The sequence below is a fragment of the Brachyistius frenatus genome, unplaced genomic scaffold (assembly GCF_029030835.1).
Source record: "Brachyistius frenatus isolate BFR_SWC_R1_liver_20210118 unplaced genomic scaffold, ASM2903083v1 Contig_1, whole genome shotgun sequence".
NCBI lineage: Eukaryota > Metazoa > Chordata > Actinopteri > Embiotocidae > Brachyistius > Brachyistius frenatus.
Genome location: NW_027210600.1, coordinates 1,754,606 through 1,772,132, shown reverse-complemented (window position 1 = coordinate 1,772,132; position 17,527 = coordinate 1,754,606). Strand labels below are relative to the sequence as shown.

General features: G+C 44.3%; 1 protein-coding gene across 3 annotated transcripts in view; it reads right to left on the bottom strand.

Annotated features, from left to right (window-relative positions):
• LOC138620696 (SPRY domain-containing SOCS box protein 4-like) overlaps positions 1 to 17,273 on the bottom strand; it is a 39,631-nt gene extending 22,358 nt beyond the window's left edge. The window contains exon 1 of one of the 3 annotated variants that reach the window (XM_069698145.1): positions 16,956 to 17,273. The gene's annotated coding sequence lies outside the window, so the exon portion shown is untranslated. Of the gene's footprint in view, positions 1 to 684; positions 859 to 8,660; positions 9,028 to 16,955 lie in introns of those variants that run through there. The other 2 variants (XM_069698329.1, XM_069698239.1) reach the window with 2 other exon arrangements.
• Between the last annotated feature and the right edge of the window lie 254 nt (positions 17,274 to 17,527).

Below are 17,527 nucleotides of genomic sequence, written 5' to 3'. Positions count from 1 at the left end.
CTGATCAGGTATTAACACTTGATGTCCGGTTTGGCTGGACGTCACATCGTAAACACTTTATTTCTAGTACAACCCGACCCTTACACCCTTACGCCTCCTCACAGGTTCGGTTAGGTGTAATTATGAGTCAGGAATGCAACGAGTCTCACGCAGCAGCGGTGTAACACAATACAGAAAGTCCAGCCGCTCACCAACCTCTCAGCAGCCACTCGCATGTGAAAGACTCCACTCAAGTCCAGCAAGGACTTAATCCATGCTGACGAACACAAACACATTGCTGCCTTTTTACATACAAAAACAAACCTGTAACTAGTCGACAGTGAAACCAACGGACATCAAAGTGGACTTAATTACTTAGTAAAAATTCACTCAGAAATGCAGTGACACTTAAACGCTAATGTGAATATGTGAATATCACTTACAGCAAGACTTGGAAGACTTTTTAAAGACATGAGAGAAATGTTGCACTGGATGTCATTTGAGACTCGCAACAACTCTGACATTTCATTCATTTCAAGACTTTCTCTGGGACACCCTGAGAGAGCTGTAGCACCCAATCAAACAGTCTGTCAGCGTGAGATGAGCCGAGCCCGGGGGGCAGCTCTGCCAGAAGAGAGACGGGAAACCCGAGAAAGAAGCAAGCGAGAGGGTCAAGCAACAGAAGTGGTCAAACAGACATCTTACCATGAAAGCATTTCTCCTGACAGTCAGCCGGCTCTCACACAGCAATGTGAACACGCAATCACAGCAGCCAAGTAAAAGAGTGGGAATACTTGCTCCTCAGTCTCTAGTCCAAAAATGAGGTCAGTGCAGTCAACAGCAGCCAGACGAGTGGTGCCGGACAGGGCAGAGACAGACAACAACAAAAAAAAAAAAAAAGAGAGAGAGAGAGAGAGAGAGAGTGTGTGTGTGTGTGTGTGTGTGTGTGTGTGTGTGTGTGTGTGTGTGTGTGTGTGTGTGTGTGTGTGTGTGTGTGTGTGTGTGTGTGTGTATATGTGCGGTATATCAGTAAGTCTGTGAGTTCCTGCTTGTGACGAGAGGATGAGGAAAAAAACAGCTTGGCTCCAGTTCCCAGCTAAGACAGGAAAACAGCTGCTGGAGGGAGGAGGGACGGGAGGGAAAGATAGAGAGGGAGGGAGGGAGGGAGAAGGGGAGGGCTTCCATTGGAGCTCCCTCAAAGTCTTTCCAAAGCAGTGCTAAACCACCCACTCTCACAGATGCACTGACTGCGCTCCTGAAGAAGAGACAACAGTGGAAAGAAATGTGGGCACACACAGTTCTCTTAGATTTACGGCTCATTTCCACTTTGCTCTGCTGAACTGGCCGATGGACACTCAGGCAGTCATGGAGGGGTGTTAAAAAAACAACAACATAAAAAGTGCCGTCCCTGGGAGGTGTGTTGTATCTTTAAAGAGTCTAAATTCCAGCATATGAATCTGCTGACTGCCGTGGCACCACATCAATAATGACAGTTGCTACCAGGCTAGCAGTTGTCACTCAGTTTGAAGTATTTTTCCACGCCAGCGCGCCGAGCTTAATACACTTAAAGATATTTCATGATACAAGAAATGCAGCTCAGCGTCCACTCCGTCTGTGTTCGCTCCAACTTCAGGGCAGAAGTTCATTCCATTACATGAAGTGAGTCTATTTCTCCTTTTGATCTGTGTACCGCTCCTCAGACTTCACCTCCTCCAGCTGACAATATCAACATTTACGGTGATATCAAGCAGACTCGGCGTGAAAGCTCAGGGCGACAGATTTCTAAAGTCACCACAACCTCGCGTCTCCTATTTTCCTCTCGACATGGACCCTCTCTGCTTTTCACGCTGTACGTTGTTTAGGGGAAACACAGCTGGAGAGTACATGTTGAGTTGTTCCAAGTCGAAACCTAAACAGCAAAGACACTCAGCTGGTGTCTTCTAATACAGCTCTGCTCTTGTTTCGGCGCTGCCTCCATGTGTCTTTATTCAACCTCCCAATATTATTTTGCATTTTACAAAACTGAAAGTCAGAATTCACCATCCTTATTTTGGAGCCTGGAGTTTGTGTAGCTTGTAGACCATGTATAGAAATGGACGTAGTCTCTGCATGTGGAAAGTGAAGGTGGAAGTGCCTTAAAATGAAATACCACTGAGGGCTCGGGGGGAAAAACTCACCGTCCAAAACACTCCTATTCAAAAAGTGTCTCATGAGATATAAAGAAATAATTCCAGCATTAATTAGATATTAGGCCACAAAGAACATGTTTGGGGGGGCGTGTCTGGTTTGATTGACACTCCGGTATAGATGGGTGAGCACAGTGTCCTCTGGTTCTCAGATGCACCGCTCGCTCCTCCCCAACTTGTCCAAATACAGTCACTTCTGGCTCCAAAAAAACCCAGATGGTGAAGTGGGTGCCCACCTGGTGTAGCTCAGACTTTTGCAATAAATCTTGATAGAAACAGTCACATCTCTATATTACTCTCTTTTATATCATTAAAACATTAACCATTTTTTTTACAGTCCGTTGTATTTTCCACCAATTAATCCAAAATGTTTTTACACAAGTGAAAACTCATCAGCCAACCTGGTCACCACACGAGCCTGTGGTCCTCATTATCGACCAACTAACCAGCCTGTAGGATTAAACAATGAGAAATGAACAAAGTTAAATTATAATTACGTCTGGATCGTTTTCAGGCATTAAGAAAAATAACAGCACTTCGTTAAAGACATAACAATGGCTGCATCGGTGTGAGCATGCTGTTACAGGTCACAGGGAAACCATGAAATACAAAGTCATTGACAAAGAATGTAGGCTTTTGTGTATTTGATTTGCCAACACAGTGGTTTCCCAGAGGATGCTGAGCAAGGTTAAGCTGTTTTACTGGACAATCCTGTGTCTCCGTAAAATGATTCACTGAGATGGGTTCTCCTTTGTGCCACTTTTGGGGCAAGTTACCTAAAATTAAACAGATTTATCCCGTGTTTTTTTTTTTTTGTGCCTATAAGATTATAAGCCAGTGAGTCAGGCCCAGCAGGAGAATTCAATGTGACATTTTGATATGTAAGATGTGTTTATACAATAGGCTCAGCTATGACAACTTACTCCACCCCAGCCGTATTTCCTTTTTCCTCTCGCCTGTGTTTTGACACCATCCCCTGTATGAATCCATACTTTCTTGCTCTCATCTTTCTCCCCTGGGAGACAAGAAAGCCCTCCTCTCACTTGTTACCCCCTCCTCAGCAAACGCACAACGGCATTCCTCTCTGCCTGCCTGCACTCTCCCGTCTTCGGAGGGTATTATGCTGAATCCTGCATACATTAACTCAATATGACGCGGCTCCAAATGAACTCGAGCAGGAAATATCATACTGGAGCTTACACTGTACAAAAAGGAAAAAAAACGCACACTCACCACATTCATAACAGATTCAACAACACCCACGCTGAAGGTTTCTGCTGCTTGCAGCAGGACTACCTTGCTTTAACGTGGCCTTGTGTGTTGATAAGACTGCAGCAAGATGCTGAAAGACCTCAAGTGGAGATCAGAGCGGGTGGGCCAGACATACACTCAATAGGAGCCCAGATCATTAGAACAACAGGGACAAAAGACCTTTTAGATGTCTCATCACCTGCAGCACCAAGAAGGGACACATAAAAGGAAGGGGACAACTGGCAAGAGAAGCAGAAATAAGGTCAAACAATGACTACACGGTAAGATGTAAAGACGGGAAGGAGTAAAATATAGTACTCAGTGCTGTTGGACCTCGATGGAAACTAAACAGAATAAAACAAGATACACATTAAAACCATTCTCCTTTCCTCCTCGGTGATGTAGATGGATGAATCTACATGGTGCAGATCGAAACGTCTTGTCGGCCGAGGTAGTGGACGAGTCAATAATGGGCCCATTTGTCCAAATGACTTCCCTCAGACTAAGACACCTAACAGCCGAGGATGAGCCGCAGTTTGACGTCTCCACGTCTCCGTTTACCGAGGAGAAGAATCCGTTGGCAACCACATGTTGGAGGTACGAGCCAAAGCTAACTCTCTCACAGAGTGCAGTTCTTTCTGCAATCCAAACAGCAAAACTGCCATCATGGTAGAAGAGAAAACATTTCAATGCAAATGATTCAGAGTGGTTGGCTCCTTTACCAACACCACACATGTGAAGGCCTCTGTGTGGAGTTAGCATGCTCTCATTGTGTGTCTGTGTATTTCCTCAAAGTCTACTACCTCGGTGAAGAGGGACAATTTCACTGTTGACTAATGTTTTGTGGACAGTAATATTCCTCTATCAATCAAGAAAAGGTCTTTCACATGCCGCCATTAAAGCACAGAGGGGAAAACTCTTCGTCTGGTGGAGCCATAAAAGTCCTGTGTTTGAACATAGCTCGGGAGCGAGACTGGAAACCTGGCAGGGTGGACGACCGGTTGCTTGGTCTGTGACTTGCATCTTTGTCATGCTTTCATAAGCTCGCACGTAGACACACGTACGCCCGCACCACGTACGCCCGCACCACGCAGACAGCCCTTTCACAAGGTAATGTGATTAGGAAACGGGCTGCACACATATTACAAGTTGAGCTGCATAAAGACTGAATCCACTCGTAGAGACAGGACATGTTGGTGGTGAACGGTGCTGCCTCCTAAAACTATACACAGAAATAAAACAAACACGCCCTTCCTGGCTTAACACACGACAGCAGCCTCATAATAGAGCACCACCTTACTTGAAACAGTCCCTGCTACTGTACTCTACTGTAAATTGGATGTTGTACATTGTAGTCGTGTTGTTGCGCGGCAGTCGTGTTAGCCCCGTGATAAATTGCAGACGGCACCGTTCCTCTCCGTGCACCACAGCTGCCTGAATGGACTCCAGACCCAACAACCCTCCACAACAGCTGCCCCCACAGAGCTGCTACATGCTAATGTTTAGCCCTCTAATACAAACACCAGCACAACATTTCTCCAACCAGATCAATTACACTACAAGCCGACGGAGCTTTTCTTAAAAGGACTCGTGTGTTGGCCTGAATTACAATATGCAGATTGTGTTTTTTCTCTGTTCATCACACACACACAATGTCAAATACTTTTGTCGCTCATGGGACTGTTGTGTCAACGTGATGTACGGTCTCTTGGTCAGCACTGGTACAAACAAAGTTTCCACTTGGTTACATATTAGGTTGAACGCTGCGCGGCTGCTCTGCTGTCGTTCCACTTTAGACTGCTAGAAGCTCATCTGCCTTAAAAGCTACCGTTTTTCGCTGTAGGACTCCTGCATGGTTTACATATTGCCATAGCAACCTCAGCCAAGTAGATTTGTTGTTCTGTGGTGCTTTGAGATTGTTTGCATTATTTACAACTGGGTCTCTCTTTATTTGCCTGTAACACACACAGTGCCTCTGCTGTCGTTGGAGCTAGATTTTAGTGAGATATGACTCCCCATAAACTGTGACATATAAACTGATCATAAAAATGTACGGGAGTCAGCATTTCCTCAGTAATCTGATGCTTTCTGTAACTTGATATGCTGCACCCGAGTCATGCTGTAACAGTGTGCTGCAACAATTAGGTAATAGACGTGATGGTGATGTAGGCTTCCGCAGGATGAAACCTTACCCAAAACGCTCTAAGCCTGCAGTGCATATCAGCTGCTTTTGGGTTAGGACCCGTTGAAAAATTCAGCAGCCACCTTGACTCGGTTTCCGTGCACCTACAGGTAAGTCCCAACCGGCCTGCTCCAAGTTTCCACAGTTGGGTTAAGGAATGTGAGGTACATCAGTCTGTCTTCACGTCACTAACAATCAATCACCCCTCATCAGCAGTGGGATACTTTATTCATCAAACAAAAGCCATATCACTTCATAAAAGGTGTATTCAGTCTTTGCTGAATGGAGAGAAACTCATGTTTCCATCACCACTAATATCATCCAACTCAACGCATTGACCACATGTGAAGTTTGAAGACGGCGCTGCAGTGCGTCATGAAGGTAGATGAGCACAGCTGGATGATTGGAAACGAACCTGTTAATCCATCCGAGTGCAGACGTCCTGAGAGAAGTGCATCTCTGCCAGGTCAACAGGACGCAGGTCACACCACCTAATCTCTTGTTATTCCGTTGAGAAAAGACCCAAAGGTTTTTGATGAAGGTGCCGTGGTGAACTAAAACAACACACCTTTGTCTTGTGGGTCACTGCATAATGGCGCACTTACAACAACCAAGGAAATGGTGCTATTAATGATAAACGGTAGATGGCAGAGCATGTTAATGAGCTCAAATGCTGAACACTCAACAGCACAATTAGAGGCAATGGCCTGACACAATGTTTTGAATTATACATGCAAGAGGCACTAAAGCGCTGTTGGATGTTCTACTGAGAAAACCTGCATTTGTTTGGATCCGGCTCAAATTTAGGCCACGATGCAGCAATTCGAAATAAGAGAACGGTGACAAAAAGAGATAAGAAAGGAAGGAATACAGCACAGGAAGGGGAGGGCTGTACTCTTGAATACTCATGAGTCTGTGTGATCTTAAAGTTCATCAAATTTTAAGACGACACCTCTTCAAACATTAAAAGGAAAAGGGGTGGTGTTAAAAGTATCCTGTGAACGCTCTAGTGGTGCTATCGAGTCGTTTATTTGTAGCGGGACCGCTGGTGTGTTTGCAGTGAACGGGGATGTGTGTGTGTGTGTGTGTGTGTGTGTGTGTGTGTGTGTGTGTGTGTGTGTGTGTGTGTGTGTGTGTGTGTGTGTGTGTGTGTGTGTGTGTGTGTGTGTGTGTGTGTGTGTGTGTACACCTGCAATTAAGCTCAAGAAGACACTGAACTGTAGATTGTTGCCATGGTAATATTGTCATGGGCGCTAACAGGATTATAGAGCAATGTCTGAAAAGTGGTGGATCTTTCCTTTGTGTCCAGTGTGGCTAATTTTTGCTCATTGATGTTCTGTTCATTAAGTTTTCTTTGGTTGATTCTCTATATATTCTCTATATTCCTAATGAATTATTGGATCTCGGGTTCTTTAGGAGGGTTGCTTGTGTTTTGTTGCCCTGCGGTTCATTTAATCAGCGCGAGAATCCACGAGTGTCCATTAATAGTTGATTCATTTGATAACTTTGGTGCTTTCCAAACCCTCCCTGCACCAACCCAGCACTCCTTTCAGTGCCAAACATTTCCCCGCTGCACATTTGAAAGCATCATTGTCAAGATAACATCCCTTGCCAAAGTGTGTGTTTGTGTGTTGGGAGAAAAAAGAAAAGAAAGGGGTGAAGGTAGTGAATTAAGAGTCAAAACTGGCAGTTCATATTAATCAGTGTCTCATTAACGACATTGACACGCAGACGGAAAAAAAAAATCTGTTAATCTTTTCATCATTTACAGTAATTTACTAAAAGAAATACATTTTCTCATTCATATGTTTTAGAAATTGCGCTGCTGTCAAAAGGCTAAAAATCGTTTTGATTGAAGTAGTGATAAACGCACTGATTGCTGCTAATCTCCACAAGTGAGCCGAGTTTCGGCGGCCGGCGCTCGAAGACTCGACAGACAGAATTACGACTCCTCGATAGCTGCACTTGTTAAAGACGAGCCGCCCGCACTCTGAGTGCTTTATTGAACAGATGGAATTGGAGTGGAGTAAAGTAGTGCTTGACCACGGAGGAATGTTGGTGCCGAAGCAGCAGCGGTGCACCCTGTGCCTTGTCACGCCGCCCTCTGGGCTGCATTTACTGAATGAAGCCCACATTCATAACGTTTACAATCTCATCTCTCTGTTAGAGAGCAACACTGCAGCGATGCAGCGCACAGACGTGTTGCGTCGAATTGGCCAATTGATTAGTCAATCAAACAGTCAGCAGCGATTTTGAAAATCGGTCCATTTTTCAAGCAAACCGGTAAAACGAGGCCAAATATTCTGATTCCAGCCTCCCAAAGGACAGGGTCTTCTGATTTGCTTTTCAAAATGTTGACGTAAACCAAATATTTTGAAGTATTTGGACCTCTTGACACTTGCAGACGTCACATTTAGCTCTGCAAAGTTGTGACTGATGTTCCTTTGACATTTTTATATGGCGTCTGACCGATTTATTGGTTGATCGGTTTTATTGGCCGATCACAGATGTATTAGTATCGACATACGTTTTGTCTGCCATATGCCCATATGACAACGTTTTATTGACAGAACATATTTTTCCCAGTAAAGTTGACTCTTTCATTGCACTGATGTAGTTTATTGTTAAACTGCAAAATATCCCGCCTCCATTAAATATTTCGGTCACAAGTGTTTGATAACCATATCTGGTATATTAACCTTTTTTTTTTTTTTTTTTTTTTTTTTACCCTCATTACCGATATCGGTATCAGCCTTAAAAATCCAGTATTGACCAGGTTCTAGTTTTATAGATTAAGTGATTAACCAATCATTAGTAGTACCTGAAAAAAACCGTTGCACTGTATCTGTCACCAATGTGACTGAAATGTTTGCTGAATGTTTCCTTCCATATGAAACATTTTAACCTGTAGATCTCTCTCTCTCACACACACACACACACACACACACACACACACACACACACACACACACACACACACACACACACACACACACACACACACACACACACACACAAGGCCCTGATCGTGTGTGGTCGGACCAAACAATGGGACTGCTTACATGGCTTACGCAGTAGTCTTCCTCCCGATGCCCCTCACTCGTCACCACCTGTTTCCTCCCGCTCTGCCCTGCTCAGAGCTCCAGTAACAGTCAGTGAGCTGGTGTGGAAACTAAAGTCAAGGTGATCTGAATGACACAGAAATATTCAGGAGTATAGGAACAGAACCTTCTGCAGCCTCAGTACACACAATCTGTGCAGATTTCCTATCGTTGAAAACATTTAAAAGTTTCAATCGCTGTAGATGTTGGTCATGCTGATATCATGATGTTCTGCCATATCATGTGTTGTCTTTTCCTGGTTTTAAAGACCGGTGTTTCCCAAATATATACTTTACTTGGGCGGGCCACCCAGGTATATTAACAACAATATTATATCCACATTATTGATGATTATTGATCACAGATCTTTGTGTAAATATTTTATGAAAGCACCAACAGCGCTTACAACGTTGCTGCAATATCAACATCCAACAAACATGTAAAAGCACCAACTACTGACCAATCAATCCTGTTGGAAAGTGGCAAACAACACGCTCGTGAGAAACCCGTTGTTGATTTCAAAAGTTGTAAACCATCTTCTTGTGATGATATTTATATATATCATACACACACACACACACACACACACACACACACACACACACACACACACACACACATATACATATATAAATATCATGATATTTGGTTTTGTCCATATCATCTATTTCAATCTAATATAAAAAGATAACAAACATCAACATGACGCAGTGATTGGAGAACTTTATAGCAGTGACAGATGATCGAGGGTTTGAATGGCTCTATTTTGTTCTTTATTCCACTTCTTTAGAAAACTATCTTTCAGTGAATAACCAGGTGCAACAACATGAATGTCTTCCAGGAGAGAAAGACTGAATACGTGCGCCATTATGCCGACCAATATTGCCCCTCCATCTGCTCTATGATGGGCAGCTTTCCACCCCAGCTTCAGGTGTGGCATTTGTGAACAGCTTTAAAGGCTTTTGCGTTGTCAGATGCTGTTATACGGAGTTCTTTTGGAGCATAATCCCAGTTTAAAGCTTTTTCTCAGGACCACACGGCCCCCATTCAAAGCTTTTCACCCCCAACTGCACACGCAGCTTTTAACTAGTCCACAGGTGTTTGAGCATCTGCTGTGCTGCCAATACAGCTCTGCTCCATCCTCGCCGTTTAACCATCCACTCTTAATTAACAGGGCAATCAGTTTTCAACAATGGAGGCACAATTCCAAATTTAGCTGACAAACACTTGGGGATGCATTTTAACATGTTCCACAAGAGGGGGAATAAAAAAAGAGGCAGGAGACGTCTGTATCCAGTGAAGAGGGTGACGATTACAGAGAACTGCAGCTTTTAATGATTTGACATTTTTTTTAATGATGCCTGGAGGGAAGCGGGAGGGGGAGGGGGGGGGTAACCATTTATCAGTAGAAGGCCTCTGGGAGATTACAGCCTGTGATCATTTCCAACCCTGTGTGTTTCAAGGGGGGGGAAAAGAAATCCAATCAATTATTACGTGACCGATCACTTGTATTATCTTGAGTTTGAGTTGTCCGTGGGCCAAGGCGGAAACAGCAGCCATCAGGGCAGCCATTAAAACACTACAATAAGGATGCTGCATCGTTAGGAGCCCTAAGGTGCGTCACCACCTCCTGCTTGTACAGCTGAGCACAACTGCCTGCTGAGAAACCATAAATAAATCCCCCACACTCGCAGCATCAAGCACAACCACAGCTCTGACTGAAGTTTGCTAAAAATGAAAACAAACCTTCCGAGAAAACGTCTCTTGTTGAACTGACAAAGTAAATTAGGATGCACCAACAAAGGGACGTATATGACAACGACATTATTTGCAGCATGATTATTCTATTGATCTTTCCCTTTTCTGTTCTACTACCAACCTGACTGGAGTCGAAGGTGTTTTAGGAGTAACGTTTAGAAGTAGACATTTGAAGACATCAATCAAATGTAAGACCAACTTGAGAAAATTCAGAAAGGTGGTAACGTCAGCTCATCATTCATTCAGCTGGAACCATCCGAAGCAGCGTGCAGCCAGGACTTCCACATGAAGCACTGCTGTTCAACCAACAGCAGGTGATCCTGTGTCTCCAATTTATTGCTTTGCTTGTCAGATTGTGCTGCTGTGATGCTGTGAGATTTGCTCTGTGCCGAGCAACAAGGACAGAAACCGCCTGATTTCGTGACACATTTCTCCCCCTAACGCAGCCACTTAAAAACAGATTTTAACAGCACAACTAGCCATGCTCAAAAATGACTTGACACGCTCTGCATGTAGGCCATAGGATGGTTGTGATGACATGGAGCTTAACTGGGAGGCATGTTAGCAGATCAAAAGTGCCATGTCATTTTAGCAGCTAAATTAGCTCAATCTGCCATGCTGGAGCTTGTGGCGTCATCTACCCCTGACAAAATAAGTCATTAGCTCCAGTCAAACTTGGTGTGAATTTACTTGGATAATTAATGGGCTGCTGCACTCAAGGACTTGACTGAGTTCTAATTAAAAATTCAAAACAAAATAGGGGAAAGAGGAAAAAAAAAAAAAAAAAAAAAAAGAGAGACTGTGGTGTGAAAAGTGTCCGTTCCATTTTTGTGTTGCTTTGATCAAACCTTTTTCTTTCCCAGAGCCCCAGATACTCGCAGCCTCACAGACATGTTCATTTGTCCTTAACTCAAGAGAACTCGGCGACAGAGCGACGAGCTACATTAAACTACAGGCTGCACAGACGCAAAGTTTTGGCTTTCAAATCAGACCTGTTCAATACAACGATTGAACCAAGTCTGGCGAGGCCCACGTCCTCCGCCGCCTGGCCCTCTCATCACCTCGTCTGTGCCCGCTGACCTCCTTCACAACCTCCACCAACGCTGCGCTCTCCCAGCGAGACTCAACGTCTATTAATGACACCGCTCGCCTCGAAGAATCTCAGTCAGCTGAGGGATCTCCAACTCGGCTTTCACAGGCCAACCCAGTAAACCACTTTATCTGCTAATTAACAGTCCAATGAATCTCCAAGCTCAAATGTCAAACAAATACAAATATTTGCTACTTTCCTATTGCGCGCCACTTTCCGGGCATGCCCTGAGCAGAAGACATGACCTACATAACTTTAAACTCATCATGCAGAAGATCCTAAGAGTTCTTTAGAAGGAACCCACCACTGTGAACAAAGATCCTGACATCTTACAGGAGACCCAGCAGGCAACAAAGATGCTGAACGTCAGCGGAGCAACAGGATCCCAGCGGTGTACATCAATGAGCACACAGGATGACTCCATTATTCATGTCAGAGCGTGGCTAAACAATGGCTACGTTCATACGGTGGCCGAGGCCACAGGTAGAAGTACGTGTGAGAGCTGAAGTCACATGAAAAGAACACGAGGAACTACTCTTGGTCTAAGAAACAAAATGTACCCGAATGTGATGTTTTCCTACGTAGCAATGTGCATACAAAGGCAGAGAAGAAGACTGCGAGCTAGAAAACATGGATGTTAACAATGCAGATATTAGAATATCTCAAAATAACACCCACTTTATGGAGGGAGAAGCCTTCAACGCATGTGTTGGAGGTCAGTGAGAGACCGATCGTGTCCTGGCGAGTCATTCTGATTCTTCTCCACAGTTTGAACTATTTTTTTTTTTTTTTTTTTAAGTCAATGTCCAATTAATATAAAATGTACCACACAAACAGACACACAGCTACACATGACAGCAGATCAGAACAACAACACCGGATCTGAAATTGAGGCGATGTAGTCTTGGTTTATCAGAGCACTGCTTGTTACGAGCCTCTGCTTCAGCATATTGACATGTGCATACACCGTGTTCCTGTTATCCCCCATTTGTTTCATTACGCTGGCAGCGGGGTGCCATGTATGACTGCATTTCTGCACTAACATTTACACACCGGTGAACAATAGGTCATCCGAGGTGAGATGAGTCAGTGAAAAGGGGGAGTGTATGTGGAGTCTGCCCTCACGCTGACCCGGTGGTTTGGGCCCACTGCTTTGCATGGCTGATTGTTCTGGCAGGAAAACAGACGAGGACGAGGCGACATACAGCAGGTAGGCAGTCAAGTATGTCTTCATACTGCAGAAACTGTATGTTAGTGGGCCTCATTAAAAAAAAAAAAAAAAAAAAACATCTCAACAGCAGCTCAGTGTCAGCGCTATAAAACTTGGAAATTATAGTTACTGTGCAATGCTACGTGCAGCACTGAGTGAATACATGGAGGACATAACCACTGTCAGGATTCATTTCCGATGACAGGAGTTTGTAGCTCAATGCAGCATATCATGCAGAGCTTCGGTGTACCAGTATAGAAACATGTGGGTGGAAGCTTCTTCCAGGAGGAGTGCTTTACGCCACATCCTTCTCAGATGTGAAAGATAAACAGCCCCAGTAACTTAACTTGCACTCCCTCCCTCTCTCTCTCTCTCTTTCTTTCTAAACGCTCTCGGCTAGAAGGAACATCCATCATCTGCCCGAGGAGCCGAGTGAAAAATCCAATCCTCAGCAGCGACGGGCAACACGGGCTGACGTGTGCAGTAACCTATTCAGTTATAATCAGGCACATCCTGCCTAAAGGAGGAATCTACGAGCAGGCTTGGTTTCAAACGGGGGAACAAATTATAGAAAACCCCCGTTGCTAGAAAAAAAAGATCTTGCGTCCCATCTAATCAATACTGACAGTCTGAAGCCACTGGGACGGTGCTATTATCAGACACGCGGGTGACGGGGCGGGCAGCGAGACCTTAGTCTTCCCCATGATCCCTTCCAGCAGACGCAGACCACAACACGACCCACCTGCTAGCCGCCGGTGCTCACGACTTCACCTGGTGGGAAACGTAGCTGCTTTACATGCAGTTCCTGTTGTGCAATCAACTGCATCAGGACACGGCCAAGAAAACAACCCATGGATCTTTCTTTTTTTTTTTGCCTTAGTTTTCCTTCCTACACACAACAGTGGCAAAAGCCTTTGGGCAAAACTATGCAGCATTTACCCCCCCTCCCCCTCCCCCCTCCATCAAGTACCAAAGTCGCTCTAAAGTACAGTTATTATCAATCAGTCACACTTGTACAGAATCATTTCAATTGCCCCAAAGAGCAACTAAACCTGAGTGGCAGCAATTTAAAAAAAAGAGCAGCTCAATTTAGTGTGATCCACTCAAGTGATTAGATTCTATTACACAGCGCAAACACAAGGGCACTGCTGGCCTTTTAAAATGACCTGCTGTCCCGTAAAGCCCCGGCCAGACCCTGCTCAGCACCAGATTGCTCTTAATGGGATTTTACAACTTTAACATTATACCGAGTCAGCATCAGACACACTGCCTGCAGACCCCCCCCCCCCTCTCCCCTCCCCTCCCGTGTGGGATGGAGGGGAATGACTGCGTACACAGCGTGGAAGGGGTGAGTATTTATCCGACGTGAGCTGATTGCAGTGGAATCCCTCAAATGTAGATATTCTCTCACACACACACACACACACACACACACACACACACACACACACACACACACACACACACACACACACACACACAGCAGAACATAATTGTATCTGGAGGGAAAAAACATCCTCTGCATATACTGAAGCTGAATAAAAATGTATTGTGTCTCAGCACAGTGTGTTTTGTGCAAACATTTTCAATACGTGTTTGAATAAAATGATTAAAAGTATCTATCTTGGGTCCAATTGTCAGACTCCGCTCTTATTTGTCACACTTGGCTCTACTTTCAACTCTGATTAAATCCCTTTTGGCTTCAGAACATTTTTTATGGACATTCTGTTGGAGTTTATGGACCAAATTATACTACAATTATATATTTTCAAAAGGATAATAAAAATGTAATGAATTCTTACATATAAATCTCTAAGTTGCAGCTTTAATAGGATATTTTATAGCTACAATAACAGAACTGTGCCACCAAACCAGTCACAAACATGACTGCAAAGTGGCTGTTCTCAGCAGTTCATTGAACACCGTCTAAGTCACTACAGGCTATTACTGGAAAGCTGTCTCCACAACGAAATGCAAACAACAACAAGAGGAAAAACGTTAAATCTCCTGCTAGTCGTCTTCTTTTAGTCAACCAACAACAAAATTGTAAAAAATTTGACTAAGTCAAATATGCTGTCTGAATTCAGGGGTAACTGCAGCCTTTTAGTCATACAAATCTTCACAAACAAGCGTTGTTAGGGATGGATGTACCATTCACATCTAGCAAAAGGAGCTGATCGAGCTGAAACCTTTATTGACCTTTATAAGCAGAGCCGGGTTTCTGACAGCAGCAGGAGGCTGAAGGAGAGAGTACAGCCAGATTTATACTCTGTCCAAACTCCGTCAGATGGTTGGATAGTGTAACTGCTGCATCGGTATTGGTTAGGTGCACCCAATAATCTGGGCAAGTTTGTCTTAACTGAATTATTGCAATTTACATTTTGTAAATTGCTACTGCAGGGGATGGGTCAGGTTTTTGAATTCCCTAATAGTCATCATTTTTGGGGGAATTGACATGTTTATACAACTATTGACTTTTCTGGGTTGATGGATTTTTTTTTTTTTTTTTTTTTTTTATCAGAGCCTGGTGGTAATACATGACTATGGCCAGATGGTGGCAGTAATACACCTCAAAGCTGTCTGCTGGCCACAAGCCAAAAAAAGATGATGACAAAAACATGTTTTTGAGTAATAGTCAAATAGCTCTCTGTGAACAATAACAGTTAGTATTTCAGCTTAAAACTCCAATTCATGGGTACCACACACAGACACAGCATGCATGCACAAAAACATTTCCATCAGACGGCTGCAATGGAATCGAAAACTTTTTATCTAGCAAGGGTGCCCGGTGCCCTTTGTATTAGTTTCCTGTTGGACTCAAAATGAACTAAACCTAATACAGAGCTCAAGTGTTTACCTCCGAATGCCGTGGACCTGGGCTTGTTCCTGCCACCCACCCTCATGGTGACAGGGAGGTCAACTGATGTCGTTAATGGCCAGAGGGTCAAACCCCAGATGGTTGGAAGTACAGTGTTGGGGTTAACAGTTCCTCTGTGATGAGAGGCTATGATCTGGCTTTCAACAGTGTACGGAGGCTCATTAGCATTCAAACCATTCATCACACTGCCCATGATGGGAGTTCTCCTGGAGAAACTGCGTACATGTTGAAAGACTGTGGCTTTTGTTTATTATGCCAAACACAACTGAAAAATGAGACCAACAACCACAATCATTAGCCGAGCTACCACATCAGCCGGCTATGTTCTCCATCTCACCATCTGCTGTGGTCCACCCACACAAATCTCTCACAACACTTGATCTGGACTGTAGCCTGCCAATGCCCAGGAGGGCAAAGCAGATGGTGTGCTTACAGGCGCAGCATTTAGCTTTGAATAGCGGGGGGGAACTTCAAATCAAATGGGCTGTGAGTTAAGTCAAACAGTGCAGATCCTACTGCTTAGTGCCTTTAATTACCCTGCTGGCTCACCTGGAAGCAAGTGAGGAGATACAAACTCCAAGGACAACTATTATTTGTTTAATGGATGAATGAGGTAATGGAAAAAAAAAAAAAGGGTTCTTTTAAAACGGCAGCTGAAAGGTTTGCAACAGTAGAGATTACATAATGTGAACCGTCTTCTCTTGAATGGAGGGAAAGAAAGAAAAAAAAAAACTGCCACGATCTCCATTCAAATTCTGGCAGTTCATCATCTATACAGGCTGCCCTATTAAAACACAGCTTGATGCACTTAATGCGGCACTAAATGCTTCTCCGCATGAATGTCTTCCTAACAAGTGACTTTAATTCGTCAGGAAGCCGATAAAACGGCTGGATTTGAACCGACTCACCTCCTGCTGCTGCAGCAGCACCTGTCCTACCTGTTCAAAGGGTTTTGCATCGGTTTGAGGAAATATCAGAGCAGCCTTTTCTTTTGGGCATACCTTTTTTTGTTTGTTTCGTTTTTTGTTTTGTTTTTTTTTTGGGGGGGGGGGGTCACTTTTGGTGCGTTTACTTGTCGCGAAGCAACGAGGCACTAAAATGTCACAATAGTCAGTCGAGTTTCGGAAACTCGTCTCCAGTCTGTGCGTGGAAGGAACGCGTCGGCCGCTTTCGCTGCTTCACAAAAACACAACACACAAAAGTTTGAGGAGTTTTCGGTTCCACCTATTGTAGAGCGACACGTGACCACAGTCAGGTCGTTTTTGAGATTGTTTTCGGACACATAAATTACAGTTTAACAGAAGAGGAACAAAAACTTACCACACGGCACCTTCCTGCAGAGCGCATCGGAGGCAGGAAGGTTTCGAGAGCGACGACCCGATGAATCCTCTTCACGACGCCAAGTTTTCTCTCCCCTCAACACAACCAACCATGATGAGTCAACACGGAGAGGCTCGTCTGATCATTACAAAGGAGTATTTCGGGGGGTGAGGGGGGGGGGGGAAGTGACCTACCGAAACCGAGTCGGTATTTGTCCGTCTTAACGATGCAGCGGGCGGCTCTCTTTGTTCCTCCTGCCTGCAGCCGTCTCTTGTGGATACTATCGCCGTTCATGAGTCCCCGACAGCCGCTGATTGGCTGGAGGGTCGGGATCAGCGAAAGGTGACTGGCGTCAAGTTAGCCAGAAGAACAAACGCAACATCCGGTCACGAAGTCCACAAAGAAACACCTCCCGAAAACGCTCTTTTCTTTTCATTGCTTTTGCCTGTAATGCGAATTGAGTTGAGTTATATCACAACTTAATGAGCAATATTAAAAAGGGCTTTTTTTGTGTGTGTGTGTGTGTTATGTTGGCAAAATGTTTTTTTTTTTCCCCTAAACAAGCTTAACTT